Raw genomic sequence first — 21,172 nt, forward strand, 5'->3', positions numbered from 1 at the left:
ACTTGACAATCGAGTTTTGTTTCACAAAAGTTAGTAAAACTCTACATATCAGTCAGCTAAATTCGCAAAACTGTTCGTGTTTTGACATTACTTGTGCTATGCAGGAACACGGAATCAATTTCACGGTACCAGCTGATCTTCACGTCTCAGTAACAAAAAGCGTATAAACACATTTTTATTCACAATCTCGAAATATCGAAATTTGTATGGATTACAAAGTTAAACCATGTAACGGTATGCGTTGCACTTTATGTTCTCAAATAAAGAGTGGAAATAGTTTTCAGTTCAATTGTGGTTTTGTATACATTGTTGAAGATGGAGAGAACTTGACTTGTAAATCAAAAGATGTTATATATGTTCTGAAGTGCAACACTTGCGGCGGTGAGTATATTGGCGAGACCGTTAATTTGAGAAAACGCATTCACACACACAACTCTCATATTCGAACAGAACAGCACTATTGTCGAGCTACTGATCATTTGATAGAATGTGGGAAACACTTGTGCGATGTAAAAGAACGTTACACTGTATTCGTTTTGGAGACAGAGCGAGACAAGCATGTGCGTAAAGCAAAAGAGGCGTACTACATTCGTTTATTCCAACCAATGATGAACAAGTAAGGCGTGCATTATTTTTCAAGCGTATATATATAGCTGCAGTTAACAAAATAAGCACACTCGCAATCACTTTCTACGATGGCACAAGCAATGTTGACCTCGAGCTATGCTATAAAAACGAACAACCGAGAACGAATACAGCAGTTTGCGAACACTGTACTCAATCACGGCGTGAAAAGGAATTTGGTTTCTGAAGTCGAGTCAGGTGTCTTCTTGTCGCCTAACGATTATTTGAAGATAAAAGAACTTTCAGAGAAACTAAAACAGATTGATGCCAAACTAGCGCAGTACAAAAGCCTCAAAGTAAGAACGCAGAATCTGATAAAGGGCATCAAGAAAACAAAAAACCTGCAGGACGATGTTGTGAAGACTGTGAGCTCTAACGTTTTCGATCGAATTCCAATTGATGTGATTAACAAAATACTCGGTTCTGGGGAAGACGAAAACATGTTTGCGCTAATAGAGCGAATAAAATCTTCCAATGTTGAGGAAAAACGCAAATATGCCGATATCGACATCTCCGATACAGAAATCTCAGATACGCTAAACGATGATGAAAAGGAAATTATGAACGGTCTGGCTGTTAAAAGAATGCGCAAATCTGGTGAAACGAAAGCTGCAAAGAAACCGAAAAAGGAAAAGACTATACTCAGTGATCTAGAATTGAGCGATGATGACGAATGACTACGTTGTTGCAATATTGTATGATTATGTTGACTTGTGTGTGTTACATTTTTTGTATATGTTGTAAATAAATTGTATCAATGAACTGTAAACATTTGTTGCCTTATCAATGGATATTGACGAGGTTTTGATTGTTGACGAAGACGAACAGTTAGCACAAAACACCTACTTGCTTTCACCCATGTACTCTAGACATCACCACGAATGCTCGCTATGCATTTTTCAATACATAACAGAATATGAAGAACCAATACGAATATTCGAAAGCAAGCTAGTAGAAATGAACTCAAAACTCGGGTGTGGAATTCAAACGTGTGTCACAATGGTTCTCAATGAGTTCAAAGACGATGAACGCATGTCGTTGTTCAAAAAATTGACAACTAGCGAAATTACAAGCCATTTTGATTCAGTATTTGGCGATCCTATTTGTGGATACAACCGACTTAAAGCTTACAATTTTTTCTCTCTGTTTGACGAAAGTACGGTTAACAATTCCACATACATAAAGTTTATTTACGATACATACAAAACTTCGAGAAACACTTCACTCTGCCCTTATTCGCTTTTAGGAGTTTATGTTTTTCTTGTTATGATTAACACTATAGGATGTGATTCCCAGCTCAAGAAAAAACATGACTTTTTGTGGATGTTCAACTGTCTATACAATCACAAATTACGGTTTGGAAAACTGCGATAAAAATCTATTTAAGGTTAGTTTTTCTATAGAAACACTCAAACCACACACAACCATGTCAACCATGTCAACCATAAACGTTAAAGATATTAAACGGGTCACTGACACCGAAGCCACTAATCGCTTGTTCACTAAACTGAAGTACGATATTGGTATTGAAATCTCTTCAAAGCTCATTCAGTCGCTTAAACAAAGCAAAGACAGGGTTGTATTTTATGTGGGCAAAGAACAAAAATCATACCCAGCAGCAATTGTGAAAATGTTCACTAACGTTAAGACAAATCATGTCAAGATTCAGCCGAAGTACAGTGTTCAAGAATTGATGAACGTGTTTGAAATTCTCATGAACCTGTCTGAGTACCAATGTAACGGTCTCACGCTAGATTACTCGGATTGGCAGTCAATCTCTAGCCTGGTAAACATGATCGAACTCGCTGAGCACCTAGGCATGACAGAAGTGGTGATGTTTCTTAAACGCATTCCACAACTTCTTACATTTCACAACAAAACCGCGTATGATAACGAATTGCTCAGAAGAGAAAACGAGTCAAAGGAAAACCTTCAACCGAAGTCAGTCAACGAACTTAGTGAAAACGATGATAAACGTTCAAGGCCTAGGAAGAGAAGCTTTACAAAGGTGTTCAGTCGTAGTCTGAGTCGAAAGCGCAGAGAAGAAAATGTGATGACATAAGTGTTGTACATTTTTGTTGTATGTTGTTAATAAAGAACAATAACAGTAAACTTGTGTGTTTGTTTTGTTCATGCAATAAGACAACCAAAAGCGTATTTTTCTGTTTTCTACTTTTTATTCACATAAAATGCATTTCAACGGTTTATTTATCGATAATAAAAACACTCAAAGTCATAACTTCTAATCGGTCCAATAAATCGGCGTCCAACCCCACATCTCAGTTCTACACACAGCGCATTTGTTCCCGTTCATATGCATGCGCCAGCAACAGTTTACGCAAAACAAGTGCCAGCATGCAGTTACCACACAGGTTTTCTCTTCAATGCGGCAAACAATACAAGTTCGAGAGTCTTTCACAGCTTGCTCTTTCTCCAGTTGAAGTCGCGCAATTAGTTTGGTGCAGTCTTTGCGACCACAGCAACAATCTGTTCGAAAGTCCATACGAATTTGTTCCATTATCTGTATGCATTCCATTCGTATTTTTCTAACAGACAACCACCATCGCAGTTCTTGAATACAAAACGCCGCAAGAAATGTAACACAAATCATGTCTTCTTCTTGTCGTTGTCAGGTTTGGTCTGTTTGCGAGTCCAAATATCGGGGTTTCGTTCTTCGATAATGAATAGTGTTAGCAATATGCCGAGAAAGAGTGTCACAAACATCAATTAATGCAGTTTACGTTTTGCGCAGCGCTTATATATGCACATTTTGTAACGATCTGTATCGCAAACCATTTAAGTGTCTGTTGGGAAATTGTTACATTTCAAAACATGTATTTTCACCGCAGAAAATGGTCATCGTATGCTCGTCCGCAAATTTCGAAGTATGATCGCATCAAGTCACAAGCTGATGCAAAACAGTTGTGGGAAATAGTATCGAAGCATTTGAGCATCACATCAACTGAAAAGCCCAAAGTTAAGAGGTTCTATAAGTTTAAATCTGACACGTTTCAACCGGGTTGGTCAAATTCTTGTTTCGAGCCAAGACCTGAGTTCAAGTATGAAATTAAACTAACGTGCTTTGGAATCACAGTTCACCTTAGCGTGTACTTATATCTTGTTGAAGATGTTGTTGGAAACGTCGACGACGATAATTATGGCGATGTCGATCTAATAGTAAGGGATACACTAGATGAAACGAAACTGCTTTTCAGTATTGCTGATCGAGATGGCGAGACTGAAAAGAAATATGATTTACTGAAATCCAACGGCTGTGCTATGTGTAAGGAAATCATCGATATGATTGGTATCAAAGACATTTTCGATAAAAACGATTTGTTTGTAGAGTTGGAATCAAATTTATTGTTTAGTTTACAGAGCGACCGTGAATGTGATGATTGTATATATGAAATATATGAATAAAACAACCAAAAACGTATTTTTCTGTTTTCTACTTTTTATTCAACAAACATGCTTACAATAATCAACAAATGCATTCCATTTACCAGGTTGTTTTTCAACCCAGTCATTTAGTCTATACTTTCGAAAAACGTCTTGAATCTTGACCAGGTGGTAGAAGCCTTCAAGGTTGTATTTCGATCGTTCATGCACGACGGCAACAAACAAAACAAATGCAGTCACAAACACATCCCAGCTCAAACCACTGTTCAGCTTTTGTTCAAGCAATTCGGCGAAATAGTCTTTATCGACACAAGAGTTTATCAAGTCATATTTCGTAAGAACATGCATCGTTACCGTTCTATTTACAAGCAAAACCACACATTCAACAATGTCACAAAGAGTGTCATTTGAGTCCTCAAACTGCTTGCATTCCAAGTAATTTGCTACCATCGCAGCCACAAACTCACAGCTGAACATTTTTTACGTTATGACAACTACTGACTTTGCGTGAATGGTTTTATACTCGAGTTAGGCGCTTGTTATTTGAACTGTTGTAGTAGTTTGTAAACGTCTAGATTGAAATCCTTGCAACACATACGCAATAACTATAACTATAACCAAAGAAACAACCACAAATGTTAGTGCAATAAATAAGACCCAAAAGCTGTTTATTTTGGAATCATCGTCACTCGGTGAATCCAGTCCCATACCAGGAATTCTAATCTGACACAGAGTTCGTTTTGTTGTACAATCTTCATACGAAATAGATTTTTCATTCACGTCGATATACAAGCACGTATTGTTCTCATCATATGACACTCGCGAATAGACTATCGCGTAATCGTTTAATTCGAGCGTTTCGTTCAGACTGTCAATTTTGAACATCAAATTTTGAGATATTGCATTCACCTTCGGGTCGTGCGTTCTGTTAATCAGATAGTCAAAAGCGTTTTGAAACTCTTCTTCTGTTTGCAGCACTGCTGGTAAGCACTGGCCATCTTCATTCACCACGAAACAAGTTTTAGGTGATGTGATCGACGCTGCTGCGTTTTCGTCAAATGAACATGTCTTGTACGCACGCGGATTGAAAGGTGACACAGTCACAAACTCTCCTCGATCCGCTTTTAACAGCGCTACGTTAGCCGTTTCGCATGAAATGCCCAAATATTTTCGTTTGAACAAATGAACGCATTGAGCAGGCCTATCTTTGTTGTTGAACAGCGCTATCTTGATAGAACCTTGGATGTTGTTTAAAATAAATTCGTTGCTTACTTGAGTGAAAACCGTTTTTAGATGAATGTTTTTATGTCCAAAAATGACCACATCGTATGCATTATAGTCGGTGCTGTTTACAGTTTTACGTACATTGACGTTCGTTGAAAACTGGTTTCCAACTTTGAACTGTTGCTCAATACTGATAAAGTAGCAAGATCCATCATATATTTTACCAATACTTTTAGTCGGATCACACACATTGCAATAACAGTTTTGTAAACCGTAAGAAGAAACGCTTTGAACTGTTGTGTCTGCGCGGACAACAATGAAAAAACACAAAATGATAAACGCCCGCATGCTTGGCTCGGAACATCAAGAATGACAAGATCCGTTTGTTTAAGTGTGTTTTATATTTATTTTAGTTCCTGTGTTTTTTTTATAACGTTATACACAAATCCTATTAGTCCAAGAACGATTGCAAACACGGCTAGAATGCAAAACACAACTTCGATTATAACAAGGACAGATCCTGTTTCGCTATTTTCGTTTGCCTTTGTGGTTGTTGAGCCATTATTTGTGATATTACCACTCGTTATGTTATGGATTTCACTGTAGTTTTGTTGTGTGCTAGTTTCGTTTGCAACTATCGATGTGCCAAGATCGCTATTTTCTTCAACCTTTGAGGTTGTTGAACCATCGCTAAGGGCATTGACAACTGATGTGTTATGTTTTTTACTTAATGTTTTAGTGGTATTTTCGTGTGCAACTCTCGGTGATGCTTGCGTGCTTTTTTTGTTAACCTTTGTGGTTGTCGAACCATTGTTGGGGATAAAAGCAAGCGTTGAGTTTTCCATTTCGCTGTTTGTGTGTGTGTCAATTTCGTTTGAAACTGTCGATGTAACGAAATTATTATCGCTACTGCGTTTTTCGATGTCTGCAACATGATTAGATATATTGTCTGGTACCAAGAATCGCCATAGAGAATCAGTAGCTAGCATCCTACCTATATTCGGGGTCAAAATCAAAAAGAGTTTGCCTTTGATTTGGAAACAAAACCTGTCCCTGTGATTATCAATTGTCAAATAATTGTCTTTCACGCCCAAATTTTGATTTATGACTTTTCGTATGGCCTCGAGAATATCATATTGCGTTGTGTACATTCTCTCAGGAATATATACAATTTTGCGTAATTTGTCTAGCGCATCATCATAGGAAACGATCGAGAATGCACCATTGTATATACCCAGATCGCGCTCTGGCGATTTCTTGAAGCAGTTATCGTTACAGCTACATAGAGACACAAACAAGACAAATAGTATGAAGCGCAACATAGCTGGTTTTTATTTCATTCATCTAACAAAACACATGTTCTAGCTATATAACAAAAAAATTGCACACAACAGACTACAAAACAAAATCTGCAGGAATGTACAAAACGAGGCCGTTTGTCAGCAATTCCTTCGACACACAAAATGCGACAAAGTTCGGTGGGATGTGAATGTTGGGAATGCATGTTCTAACCGCTTGAGAGAGCATATCTTCGTGTTCTTCGTTTTGACACTGATTGATGAAGTAAACTTTACATGGGTCTTCTTCGGGCAACATATCGCTTACGGGCATCGGGTTTTCTTGTACCTCTTGTTCTGGGGTGAACGTTTCCACGATTTCTTCTTTCACGACTGCCAAATCGACCGGCATACTGATTATCTCGTTTTGCTCCGAACACGCCTTCTTATCAGAACAAGGCAAGTCATTTGTTTTGCAAATTTTGCAAAGCATCTTTTTGGGGAGACTGGACTGATCCTTTGAATGTTCAGCAAATTTGCGTTTACGATTAGGAATAGCATTGACTAGTCTACCTTTTCCCCCATCGATCAGCTCCGTTTCAATGTGAAGACTGTTGATGTGCTTGCGGTACAAAGGATGCATCACAAACAAAACCTCTAACGCCTGAAACAAATTTGTATTTGGATATCCATATTTTGGTTGTAGTGAGTATACGTTAGCATTCATCTCTCTCATTTCGATGCCAGTTTGCAACGCTTCGTATATTTCACCACAGCTTCTCACAATTTTCAGACCTATTGTGAGCTCTTTCTGTGTACTGACAAGCTGAAAGTTTTTACTCTGTAGCACTCCTTTTTTCACCAATATTTCCACGATATCATTTTCCGAACAATCGAGTAATGTCATGACTGCTCGAAAGTAGGTGTTCAGCTTCAATCGTATCTGTGTCCTTTCCAAAGATAGGCAAGTGGATTTCACCGAATAGACTTTGCTAAACTCCTCGATTCCGTGCAACTCCAACACTGGTATTATGCATATCGGCAGTCTGTAGTTTAACGTGGGATTCGACTGCATGTATCTACCCTTCTTTATGCGCTCGGTTAGAGTTGCGAAATGTTCTGGTACTAATGTTTTCAATATTTTGAAGTAGCACATATCAATCTTTTCATCGGCAACAGAAAACATCAAGTCAACATATCGTTCAAACGCAGCTAGTGTCGGTTCATCGAGAAACACATGGTCCAGCGTTGGCTTGTAGTTCAAGTAGTCATACGGACTGTTAGTTATCGACGTAAAACGCAGTCCCTCGACATCTGTGAAAGGACATGTAACGCTAAACATGTACTTCTTTTGGTGACCATTCGCATTGAAATTTCTTTTCTCACGAATGAATTTTTCGCACAATGTTTGGACCGACATGTTGTCGCTTCTGTTGTCAGATTGTAAATGAGACACATTCAGTTTTTGTTGCAGTATTTATACAAGTCGTCGTATTACAAATTCCATGATAAAAACCTAAATTGTTGAATTTGAATAACAGAAATGGCTCGTTGCATCGAAAGGAAAGGCGAAAGCAAATTGAATACACTCATCAAAGCAAACCAACCCGAGTTGCTAGCTACACACATTAATCAAAACTTTGGTTTCGATTCATCGTGTTACATTGTTATCAAAGAAAAACATGTTTTGCCTGTTAATTTCACACAAACAGATTTAGAACAAGTTGTCATTCATAAATCAAAATCTGAATTCATACAGTTTGTGAAGCTCAGGTTTAGTGATTCTAAAAGCAATGGGTTTGATTTTCTGCTTTGCGAACAAACCGATTACGAAGATAACTACGGCAATGAGGTTCATCAGTGTCACCTTTATTTTTCAAGAACATGTACCAAAGATATGGCAGCTACGAGCTATTACTTGACACAAGCCTTAAGTATGATTGGAGTACTAACATTTTCAAAGAATACGCATGACAAACTGGCTTCGTGTCTAATCAAACGTTATGGTCAAACACTCGTACCCAAATGCACTACTGATTTTTGGAACAAACAGCTTGACTCATTTCGCATGAGAAGCATTCTTGAGGTCTCGCAGCAAGATGACTCAGCGACACTTCGTGATGAAATTGAGCGTTTGGTGCAAACAAAGTACAACTTTGTTTCTTGTCAATACAATACTGCAAACAAAATTCTCAATATTCTGTACACGAACACAAGTGACAACAACTTTGGGTTAGTGGTTCTCAAACAGTCGCTGAATATAAAATGCGCTACATGACTATTGATTCAAATCATTTTTGATTTAAACACCAAAGCGACAACATGTCTGTACCAGCAAATAAATTTCAAGTTCCACAGACTGAGAATTGGGACTTAGAAATAAGCCAGTCCGAGATGAAAAGTAAGTTGTGTTGATAAGATATTGTGTTTTCATAGCAGTTTTTATTGTAAGCATTGTTCATTTAGTTGTTAACTTTTGCTTTTTCTGTTTCAGAAAATACCAGCATCGGGGTGGTAACTCCAAAAACGAAAACCGAAGACTGGGAAGCTGAAATTGCGGTGGCGAAACGTCCTCCATTCTTTCTCAGCGTGGGCAAAATAACACAGCGACGTATAAACCGAATGCACCGATGCTGGACCTGTCACTGCGTGCCTGTCAATTGTCGATGTGCAAAATATTGAATAAACTTGTTGAAACGTTAACATGTGTTTGTTTGTTTGGTAGAAAATGTTATATAGGTAGTAACTTGAAAATTGATTCTATACACCTAAACAATGCTAGCCGTTGAACTCAAAGATTTGGGATTTTTTCGACATATGTTGCGTTTGAATATTGAAAAGTGGAACAAAGCTGTCGAAATGTACATCATGGATCTCTATCCAGATGTGAAGTTTACATTTTCGACGCGAGATCAATGTTGGAAAGCGACAGATACGGAAATTGTGTACTATGTCGATATTGAGGTTATTCTGATCAATCCGAAATATGATTTGTGCTGGACACACCAAGATCCCACAAAACGACTTCAAACCATTAATGGGATTTTGTTGAGCTCAAAAGCCAAGAGAACAAAACTCGTAACGTTTGACCAAGAGTATTTTTGAGACAAAAAATGTATAAAGATGTTGAAATAACCAATTGCATGTGTAATATAATATCATATCATATCATGGATGATACCGACGCTTTTTGCACGAATGAAACAAGTATGTTCATGAACAACTATATCGACAGACTGAAAACGTTTGAGCATTGGTCTCCCCAAATACAACCAAACAAATACCAGCTTGCTTCTTGCGGGTTGTACTACTTGGGACAACACGACCGTTGCAAATGTTTTCGTTGTGGCATTGTGTTGTATCATTGGAAATCTACAGACGATGTTTTCTTGGAACACCATAAACATTCACCACATTGCCAGTTTTTGCGAATGGTGGGTCCAGGAACAAGACTATTGATAGACACATGAGTATGTTTTGTATGATCGTGTTGTAAATAAATATCATGAACCGTTTAATTTGTTTTGTTCTTGTTCTTGTAGTAACATATACTTATTCATGCAACTACCAAACGCAAAGTTGAAAAACAAGTACTATTGTGTGCACGAATGTTTGATTTCGCTATTGCGTTAGTTATTGATATAACCCAGTGTCGTATGTTTTCTCAAACTATATTATCCAACTCTAATCAAAGCAAATACAAACAACTATGTATATGTAGTTTCAAACGATTTTATTCTGCAACAATCAATATTTCAAACATTCAATCTTTCGCAACAACAACGTACAACAGTTTACATAGTCCACTAGATCAGCCCACATAGTCCACTCGATCAGTCCATCACAGATGCAAAAGCCTCGCTTCTCTGTTTTGGCCGTAACCCTGAATTTCGCCACACCATTCGCAGCGATCGTCGATCCGCGTACATGACACACAGCTGAGGGCCTCGCATCTACGGCAAAAGTTCACCATCGAAAAAAAGTTTTTGCACGTATGACACACAATCACTAACGTAGTGTCGTAAACAGTTGGCAGCATTTCGCCCATGCTCTTAATCCATTTGTTACAAGCTGCTTTGTTGTTTCCAGCTAACGACTCATTCTCACGATGCTTATTCTGCCTCTCTAACCATGCCTGGAAACCTCCACTTTTCTCCACACCTGACATCCATTGCTCGCAAGCTTTTCTGTCACTCATTATGCGTGTTGTTCGTTCGGTTTCAAAAATCGAAATGATTCAAACACAAGCAATTCGCCCTTTTATAGTATGCCGTTATTCAACTCAACAGCATAAAACTCGAAATGCATGTCCCTTCCCCAGAACATGAAATTTCACAAAGTCGACAAAAGCCCCAATTGTATGTAAACAAAGTGTTTTATGTTTTCATCGACGAGTATTTTTATCAACAAGCCGAATTTTGCGGAATATGCGGTGTCATTAGTTCTAGAAAAGATAGTTTTAATTCATGCTTGACAAAAAGTTTGTAGTTTACTTTGCTTTTTGGAAAAATACAACGTTCAAAGATATGAGTTTCATCCGAACCTTCCGAAAAATGGGTGTTGTTCTATGTACAGTATCGATACATGTATGTGAGGCATTTTCAGGCTTTCTTTCTTGGATTGAGAGTTCAAGAAACGATGAATTTTGTCAAAACATGGTTACGATTACAAGAAAGTACCACCAAAATATATTTTTTGTTTCATGATAGACAAAACCGTGTATTGTTGAAATGTCAACACATCTCAAATGTAAACAAAGAAAAATGAAGTACATGATAAATCATATTGTGTAGATTTTTGTACCAAAGTTAAATGCTCTTAACAAAATGTGTTCTTTTATTCAAATGATTGTGATCACTGCTGTTTTATGTAAAATAAGTCAGTTTAGAACTTGATTTGTGTTGTTTTGTTTTCTTAGCTGCATCAGACTTTTTTGACTTGAATGTTATTTGTACACATCAAAATCTGCCATACAAAGTTGATTTCTAGAATGAATGAACAATCAGTATTTATTTGTAACTGTGTGTTGTTAACACTGTGATTGAATAATGTCACATTTGTCATAAGTTGAACAATTTCTCACCAGAACTTACATTTCAATATGATACTTTATGTGAAAGTAAACATGTGCACTAATTTGTCAGAATATTTGTCATTAAACTTCAAGGGTCAGTTTTTTTCATTTTTGAATCATATCAAACATATTCAACAATTTTTGAATCTATACCGCAAGTACCATTTCTGTCAAAAACTGCAAATAGAATCTGTTAACACACAAAACTACAAATTCTGCTTCTTTTACCAACATGTGAATGTTCAAGGTCACAACAATATTTGATTCAATTTCAACAAGCAAAACCCAATGGTTGCCTGTTTGAGTTATTTTTTTTAAGAAGTTCCTATGGTATGGATTTGTAAGTATCTAGAAGCAAAAATGGCATAACATTTGTGGGTTTTGCAAGTTAAAAAAAGTTAGTAACACAAAAAATGAAAATTTTGCATGTTGGTCAGTACAGTAACTGTATTGGACACAGATATTTTATCATGTTGTATTGACTGTGTAAAACATTTGTCATATGTTGAATAATTTCTTACCAGAATTTACATTTGAGTATGACAGTTTATGTGAAGAAAACATGTGCACTGATTTGTTTTCATATTTCTATGTAGGCTCACTTTTCATATTTTATCCATAGAATGCATAATTGCCCATTTCAAAGTCTTCTTCACAAAAATATTTGATGTCTAAAACTGCAAAAAAATCTATATACACACCAAAATGCAAATTCTGCTTTTTGCCAACATGTGAATGTTTGGTCACAACAATCTTTCTTTCAAGTCAACACAAATGTGTGTATCAACAAGCAAACCCATTTGTAAGTTTGTCCCGAGTCAGTTTTTATTATCATTGCCTATAGTGTATGTATTTGCAAATTTTTCAAGCAAGCACGCATAACAATTTCAGATGAAAGTGGATGAAAAAAAAGTATATGAATGCTATTTAGAAAAATATGGTTTTTTGTCAGCACATTCATGTCTGTCCACAAAACTCATTGTGTGTGTTTGTTGTGCAGTGATTCAGTCATTCACAAAGCGCATCTAACAGTGTCTGCTTGAGCTAGCAAGCACAACCACAAGCCATGTTTTGGTTCAGATTTGTTTTATTGAGGTCCATAAGAGAATATTTGAACATTTTGATACATGGCTCTCATAACTGGTCTCATTCAAATGCTTAGAAAAAAAGTATATAAATGCTTTTTAGAAAAATATGGTTTTTTGTCAGCACATTCATGTCTGTCCACAAAACTCATTGTGTGTGTTTGTTGTGCAGTGATTCAGTCATTCACAAAGCGCATCTAACAGTGTCTGCTTGAGCTAGCAAGCACAACCACAAGCCATGTTTTGGTTCAGATTTGGTTTATTCATGCATATGGATAAGAATATGAGAATTTTTATACATGGCTCTCATAAGATTTCTGATGCAAATGCTTAGAAAAAAAGTATATAAATGCTTTTTAGAAAAATATGGTTTTTTGTCAGCACATTCATGTCTGTCCACAAAACTCATTGTGTGTGTTATGTGTGAAGTGATGTTCAGTTCATATTCTCAGAGTGGTTCAATGAAGAACGCCTTCTTTCGCAGAAGGAAATCTAGGTTCAAGTCCTAGCTCTGATATGATTTGAGAAATCACTGAATGCAATTTACAGTGTCTGCTTGAGCTAGCAAGCACAACCACAAGTCAATTTTTTGTGCAGATTTGTTTTAGTCGTCTATATGATTAAGAATACAATAATTTTGATACTCGGCTTACATAACTGGTCTCATACAAAAAGAGATTGCCATTCCGAGCGCATATTACAGTGTGTGTGTGACCTTGCAAGCACAACCACAAGTCAATTTTTTGTGCAGATTTGTTTTAGTCGTCTATATGAATAAGAAGATGAGAATTTTCATACTCGGCTTACATAACTGGTCTGGTTCAAAAAGAGATTGCCATTCCGAGAGCCTATTACTGCTAGCAAGCACAACCTTCTACTTGTCTGATTGTGTGAAATGGCAGTTTTCAGTATTTTCAGATTCTTTCACTCACAACTCTATGTATAATCATATAACACAAAAACACAAATGTAAGGTGTAACATAGATTTTATTGATACATTGCTAGCCAAAAATGACATAACCTGGTCCAAAACAACCAGTGTGACAATCATATGGTATTTTGCATTTCAAACAAACAATTTGTTCACCAGTGTTAGCACTTACAAATTCCATGTACTTTGGAAAGCAATTTAGACAACAAAACCCGTGCCCACACTTCTTGCTGAACACTCTAGGTGGATTGCTTTCAAGTTTGCATAGTCTGCAGTAGTCGATTTTGCTGCTGCTTTTTAGATGGTTTGAAATAATCAAATCAATTGCATTGGAAATGTTTGTAGCTGCAGTTGTTACGCACGATGTTAACCTCGGCTCATCAATTGGTACAGATTTAACGTACCTTAGCGCCTTATTGAGACTGTCGATTTTTATCTGAGCTTTGCCGTGCGACGATTTTAGTATCTCTTGTTTTTTTAAATACTCTTCGAAAAAGTCTTCATGCTTCTTTTCAGTTGAAATAGCGTCCTGTTTTGCGTTTCGTTTTGGTTTTTTGACAGTTTGACCGTCAGAATTAGCAATAGCTTTTCGTTTATTCGATGTCGTTGTACTAGTTGAACCTGTTGAGTCGTTGGAACATTGCTGTGATGGCTGAGCAATGAAATTAGCTGCTGCATCGTTTTCTCGCGAACGATATTCTGTTTTAATTTCTTCGTCAGTCATTGTGAGAAGTGAGTACAAAATTGGATGCTTTCGTATCATCTCACTGGGTGTTGAATGCAATGGATGAGTTTCATCATCTACACGAACACCAGCATTGGTAAGCTGTTTGGAGAGCGCCATGTCGCTTTGAAATCTCAAGGAAGAATGATTGTGTTGTGTCAAAAACTAGCTATTTATACCCGTGACCTTAATTTTCCTTTTTTAAGGCCAATATGAGCCTGAAGTCGTGTAAGCATAAAACATTCATTTCAAGCATGTAAAACAAAACACAGATTAGATGTTTAATATGATTTATTCATACTATGTATCAACCAATAATGCCATAGCGTGAGCCAACTTGATATGTGGCGTTTTCATCGTATGGATGTTTGCATTTCAAACAAATAAGTCGCCCAGAATTTTTGTTGTAGACGTATTCCAAATACTTCATTATGCAATTTATGCAGCAGAATCCGTGCCCGCACGTTTTGCTTATAATTGTTGGTGGATTGTCTTCATTTTTGCATATTCTGCAGGAGTCAACATCGCCACTGTTTTGTAGTTCACTTGAGATGCTTTCTATGGCTTGCGAAATATTTGAAGATGCCTCGGACAGAAAAGAGCAAACCGTTGGCTCATCGCTTTCTTTGGATTGCACATAGTGTAAGGATTTTTCAATGAACGCTATCCTTGTACGAGCATCAGCGTGCAACGATTTTATTTTTTGTTGTTTCTTGAGATACTGCTCTACAAAGTCAGTCTGCTTATTTTCACTTGAGATTGCATTTTGTTTTGCATTTCGCGAGCCCTTAGGTTTTTTGACAGTGTGTCCCTCGGAATCACCAATAGCTTTGCGTTTGTTCGAATTCTTAGTACTACTCGAACCTGATGAGTCGTTGGAATTTTGCTGTACAAGCTGAGCAATAAAATCGGCAGCTTCTTTTTCTTCATTTTTTTGCAAATGATACTGTTTATCAGCTTTCTCGTCTCTCATTTTTAGAAGGGAGTGCACGTTTTGACAAGTTTGGTTGAGCTCACTTGGGGTGAGATATAACGGATGACTTTCATCATCTAAACATAAACCAACACCAGCAAGTTGTTTTGACACCATTTCGCTTCGTTACTCAAATGAGAATGATTGCGTTTGTCAAAAGACTGGATTTATATAGTACAAGTTTGTGTTATAATATTTTTTTGATTTCGCTGCACATTTCGAAACATGTTGATACTACTAGATGTTATATTACACAATGACTCATATTAAGCATTCGATCCATTGCAATTCAATACGACATTGTTCGTAAGCTCAACGTTATTTTACTCTACAATCAAACTATATCTAACCTGCTCAATTAACGACCAACACATGATATGCATTTCAACATTTTATTTCACAACAAACAAACAAGCATATAAATAAATCCAAAACATCTAATCAGTCAAAAGCATTCGCACCCAGCCAGTAACGTCAGCTCGACACATAGCGCAGTCTCCATCAAACATCATCAGGCAGCAGTTTTCACAAAAAGTGTGCCCACACCTTGTCAAGGTACTGTTTTTTTCCTCATCGTAGCATATGGTACACGTTTTCAATGCTCGAATAGCCTCTTCTTTTTCTTCTTGAAGTTTTGTTCTAAGCGAATCCAAAGCCTGCTCTTTTTCAAATAGGAGCTGCGATATTATCCTATCGGTTTCGAGTTCATGCTGCTCTTTTAGCGCGCGTTCGCGTTTAGACCACTCATCCTCGAAGAAACGTTCTTGATCATTAATCAAATGTTCGCTCGCTTCTCGCTGATAAGATGAAGCCTTCTGAATACACGATACCATTTTTTTGCAGACATCGCGACCTTCCTTTGACATAGCGTAGTCGCTGCTGTTCACAAACGCTGTAACCTGACTTCCAAGTCTGTTCAGTTGATAGCCGAACGACTTTAGATCAATTGACGCCGATTGTTCTGGTCGAGTGTATGGCTTTGTAGCATGTCGCTTGCCCTTGCCAGTCGTTTCGCTACTACCACTAGCAGCGTCTGTGTCCTCGAACTTTGGCAGTCGGTTTGCGTATTTCGGCATGATTTCGAGTCAATGTTCTCTCTTGGAGTCTCAAATCAAGAATGATGACAATAGCTGTCCGTGTCGCTTTATATACCCAACGGGCTGGTGCGTTTTCAGTATATAGACAAAGCATAGCGCTTACATACCAAAGTCCTTGATAAAGATGAATAGCAAATTTCTAACGCGTGGCAGATGTAGACACTCGTACTTAAGAAAAACGCTGAACAAAGTTGCATGTCTGAGGGATTTTGATAAAACGTACGTTAGCGAGTTGGGTCAGTACCTCAGAAAGACATTTCCCACATTACGCGACGACTGTAAATTGTACATTAAGCACGAAGTAACTATTCAAAATAGACGACCCGATTTCGTTATTCATGTACCAAATGTTGCGCTCATACTGTTAGAATACAAAACGTCGAATGTTACAACAAAAGTACGCAGAGAATATCTAACTCAAGTACTCGATACGTATCACAAGTTTCGACAAAGCTTATGCGTTAGTGAAAATTCCAGCCATATACGTTTACTTAGCATTTTGCTCATTCGCAATTCTTCATCTCGACAAAATAAAATTGTGTGTGTGAAAAATGAGTTAATACCTAACAGCTGTTATTTGATATGAACTTGTATGAATATTTTTGCGAAATGTACTATGATCAATTTTTAAACGCAACAGTGCAGTGGAGTATTTTTCAAATCACAATATCTCGCTAGTACAACTTTTTTTCCAATCCAATACTTCATCAAATATCTACCAGCATCGCACGAGAAATTACACCCAGTACAGCGAGGTCATAAAGTGCAGATAATATCGAACGTCATTTCAAATTAAAGTACACGGATAGATGAGTATTTGCGAGAAAGTTTAACTGTACATTTCTCAACAACCTATGCAGATATTGGGATCAAATTTTGACTATGATATTCAACTAAGAAAGCTCCACAATGATTGTTCCATACGTTGTATTCTTTTGTTAATGCTTCTTGGACAAAAGTGCAAGTTTATGGTCGAAAATACCGTTTGTATGAAGAAAACTTTTTTGCCTTTTCGTTTTGCTAAACGAAATATGTACAGTTGAATAAGGAATTGTTTTCTGAAGAATTTGGTGTATACCACTTTGCATGTATGTGAATCATTTCGATTAAATACGTAGGAAGTTAAACGCAACATTGATATTTTTCTTGACATCGGCATCGAGTCAAAATTCATGACGTGCAGTAGATCTACGTAATTTCGCTTCATGTAAACAACCTTGGTGCAATATCGTACAACGAGGTTTAAGTGCATTTTCTTTGAAACCACTCAAAATATCAATATGAAATTTTCAGTACAGTACACAGATGGCTATATGCTACAATTACGTACTGATTAGTTTGCCCTGAAATATATGCTTCTATGTAAAATATCTGTCCGAAATCTTTTGTATGAAGAAAACTTTTTTGCTTTTTCGTTTTGCTTAACGAAATATGTACAGTTAAATTGGGAATTGTTTTCTGAAGAATTTGGTGTATAACACTTTGTATGTATGTGAAACATTTCGATTGAACACGTAGAAAGTTAAACGCAACATTGATCGTTTTGTTTAAATCGGCATCGCGCAAAAATTCATTACATGTAGTACGTCATTTCGCTTCATGTAAACAACCTTGAGTAAAATATCGTACACCGAGGTTTAAGTCAAATTTCTCCGGAACTGTTCAAGTCATCACTATCAAATTTAAAGTACAATGCCCAGCTTATTGATAGCTACAACTTTTCTATTGATATTTTTGTTCCAACATACATGCTTATGTGATAAAAATCACTTTGAAAACGTTCGCAACAAGAAAACTTTTTCATTGCGGTGATTTGTGAAACACAACTTATATCATTTTATAGAAAATTTCATTCCGAATATTTTGATATGACATGCGTGTATGTTTATTGTATCGCTTGATCAAGACTAGCCGAAAACCATTTTGCCTGTAATCATGAATTGACTTTTTAAGCACACATGTACTGTAGCTCGAACGTCATTTCTACTGAGTATGCATGTAAACAACCTTGGGTACAATATCTTACAATGCGGTTTAAGTCACTTTTCTTTGAAACCACTAATAATATCCTGATGAAATTTTCACCATAATATGTAATCCTATGATAGCTACAATTTTTGTCTCGCCTATATTGTTCTCACACGACTCATTGCATAAGATATTCAACATTAAAAAATTCGCTAACAAGAAAACTTTTTCGTGTTAAAAGCATTTATCTTCATTTTGGTATTAGCTTGTAGGACATTCGATTCCACGCATTTTGATGTATTCCACTTAATCGTATGTCTAAACACAACAATAAAACAGTCCGATAACGATTTTGTCATAAACGCATTTCTGTCTTTAACTTTAGATTTTTACAACGTCGTCTTTTATCCATGTAAACAAACGAAACAAGATGTTAAGTTACATCGGTTTAACTCAATTCTTTCGAGAACGCCTCATGATATTCAGATGAAATTTTCACCATAATATGTAATCCTATGATAGCTACATTTTTTGTTTCGCCTATATTGTTCTCACACGACTCATTGTGTCAGATATTCAATTTTGCAAAATTCACTAACAAGAAAACTTTTTTGCGTTAAGAGCATTCATCTTTTGTTTGGTATGATTCTGTTGGAAATTCAATTCCACGCATTTTTATATATTACACTTTACCGTATGTTTAGACACAACAAAAATACAGTTCGATAACGATTTCGTACTAAACGCATTTCTGTCTTTAACTTTAGATTTTTTTTCAACGTCATTGCATTTCTATGCATGTAAACAAGCGGGGAAAGAGTTTAAGTTGCATCGGTTTAACTCATTTTGCTCGATAGCGTCTCTTGATATTTAGATGATTTTTTCACCACAGTATTGCATCATATGATAGCTACAATTTTTGTTTCGCCTATATTGTTCTCACACGACTCATTGCATAAGATATTCAACATTAAAAAATTCGCTAACAAGAAAACTTTTTCGTGTTAAAAGCATTTATCTTCATTTTGGTATTAGCTTGTAGGACATTCGATTCCACGCATTTTGATGTATTCCACTTAATCGTATGTCTAAACACAACAATAAAACAGTCCGATAACGATTTTGTCATAAACGCATTTCTGTCTTTAACTTTAGATTTTTACAACGTCGTCTTTTATCCATGTAAACAAACGAAACAAGATGTTAAGTTACATCGGTTTAACTCAATTCTTTCGAGAACGCCTCATGATATTCAGATGAAAGTTTCACCATAATATGTAATCCTATGATAGCTACAATTTTTGTCTCGCCTATATTGTTCTCACACGACTCATTGCATAAGATATTCAACATTAAAAAATTCGCTAACAAGAAAACTTTTTCGTGTTAAGAGCATTTATCTTCATTTTGGTATTAGCTTGTAGGACATTCGATTCCACGCATTTTGATGTATTCCACTTAATCGTATGTCTAAACAAACAAAAAATACAGCGATATAACGATTTTGTACTAAACGCATTTCTGTCTTTAACTTTAGATTTTTTACAACGTCATTCATATGCATGTAAACAAGCGAGGGAAAGGAGTTTAAAATGCATCGGTTTAACTCAATTCTTTCGAGAACGCCTCATGATATTCAGATGAAATTTTCACCACAATATTTAACCGCATGATAGCTACAATTTTTGTTTCACCTATATTGTTCTCACACGACTTATTGTATCAGATATTCAACTTTGCAAAATTCGCTAACAAGAAAACTTTTTTGTGTAATGAGCATTTATCGTTATTTTGGTACTAGCTTGTAGGAAATTCGATTCCACGCATTTTTATATATTACACTTTACCGTATGTTTAGACACAACAAAAATACAGTGCGATAACGATTTCGTACTAAACGCATTTCTGTCTTTAACTTTAGATTTTTTACAACGTCATTCATATGCATGTAAACAAGCGAGGGAAAGGAGTTTAAAATGCATCGGTTTAACTCAATTCTTTCGAGAACGCCTCATGATATTCAGATGAAATTTTCACCACAATATTTAATCGCATGATAGCTACAATTTTTGTTTCGCCTATATTGTTCTAACACGACTTATTGTATCAGATATTCAACTTTGCAAAATTCGCTAACAAGAAAACTTTTGTGTGTAAAGAGCATTTATCGTTATTTTGGTACTAGCTTGTAGGAAATTCGATTCCACGCAGTTTTATATATTACACTTTACCGTATGTTTAGACACAACAAAAATACAGTTCGATAACGATTTCGTACTAAACGCATTTCTGTCTTTAACTTTACATTTTGACTCAACGTCGAAAACTCTCTGCGAATAGAACAGTGATTTCGTACAAAGTTTAACTTCGCGTTTCTTCCCAACCATTTGACCGATCAACATAACATTTTCGCATTAATATGAAACACGATAATAGCAACAAGTTTTGTGGGGATCATTTTTTGCTAACATATTCGCATTTGGTAGAAATTCTTAGTTTTTCGCATGAAAATCACTTCGCTGACAAGAAAAAAAATTCCCATTTAAGACAAGTATAAAACAATTGATACCATTCGATAAGGAATTCTGTTCTGCACATTTTGATGTATGATACTCCACAATAGGTCTAATTACAAGAATACTGCTGAGAGAAAACGCATTCGTGCTTATAGAAATTTTGAACTTTAAAGTATCGAGTTAAACCGAACGTCGTTAGATAGCGAATAGTTGATAAAACTGTGTTTGTATCGAAGCGGTTTATGTTAACTGTCACATTAACGCGTGAACGCATTT

At 36.4% G+C, this 21,172-nt stretch overlaps 1 long non-coding RNA gene across 1 annotated transcript; it reads left to right on the top strand.

Annotated features, from left to right (window-relative positions):
* Nucleotides 1-8,626: 8,626 nt before the first annotated feature.
* On the top strand, nt 8,627-9,230 carry LOC127845175 (uncharacterized). The gene is made up of 2 exons (XR_008033091.1): nt 8,627-8,928; nt 9,022-9,230. It is a non-coding gene; the product is annotated as an uncharacterized LOC127845175 (long non-coding RNA).
* Nucleotides 9,231-21,172: the final 11,942 nt, after the last annotated feature.

Source organism: Dreissena polymorpha, chromosome 9 (genome assembly GCF_020536995.1).
Source record: "Dreissena polymorpha isolate Duluth1 chromosome 9, UMN_Dpol_1.0, whole genome shotgun sequence".
In the NCBI taxonomy this organism is placed as follows: domain Eukaryota; kingdom Metazoa; phylum Mollusca; class Bivalvia; order Myida; family Dreissenidae; genus Dreissena; species Dreissena polymorpha.